This window comes from Olea europaea, chromosome 13, assembly GCF_002742605.1.
Source record: "Olea europaea var. sylvestris chromosome 13, O_europaea_v1, whole genome shotgun sequence".
Lineage (NCBI taxonomy): Eukaryota > Viridiplantae > Streptophyta > Magnoliopsida > Lamiales > Oleaceae > Olea > Olea europaea.
In genome coordinates this window covers 1,412,112-1,412,765 of record NC_036249.1, presented here as the reverse complement: position 1 = coordinate 1,412,765, position 654 = coordinate 1,412,112, and the positions used below count along the sequence as shown (strand labels likewise).

The following is a 654-nucleotide window of genomic DNA, read 5'->3' as shown; positions in this document are numbered from 1 at the left end:
GCATAATTTGGTTTTACTGTAAATATTATCTTTTGATAGACTAAATTTCCTACAACTGTTCCTAATAGAGCATCTATAGGATCTTGTAAGATTCTATTGTCCATACAGTATATTTCTATTGGTATATTCATACCTTCTCTAAAAAATCCTTTTACCATTATCTGGACTCCTCCTAATTCAATACATTTTAACTTGTTCCTTACATTTTCTGGGATTTTAGATAATTTTTGTTTTACCCATTCTTTTGTAATTATAGGAATTCTTGCCTTTCCTATAGTATCTTCTATATTAATAGACATTTCTTTATAATTCATACTTACAATTGTTTTATTTACCCTTGGTAAAATTCCTAAGAATCCTTGATGGAATACATCTTTTTCTTGTAGATCTAATATCTTTTTAGTAATTCCTGCGTATTTTTTAATATCAAAAGTTATTTCTTGATTAATACCTTCTATAGAATCTTCAACTTCTTCAGTTGTTTCTATTTCTATTTCTGATTGTTGTATCTCTTGATTCATATATACAATTTCCTCATAATTTTCTTCTTCTGATGAGGATGTATCTAATTCATAAATACTACTACATTCACTACTTAAATCTCCAAAATATTCAATTGGTTCTATATCACTATCTTCTTGGAATTTTTCGTAA

General features: G+C 26.6%; 1 protein-coding gene across 1 annotated transcript in view; it reads left to right on the top strand.

Annotated features, from left to right (window-relative positions):
- Window positions 1-654, top strand: part of LOC111408156 — a 24,546-nt gene that overhangs the window by 2,613 nt on the left and 21,279 nt on the right. The window lies entirely within an intron of this gene.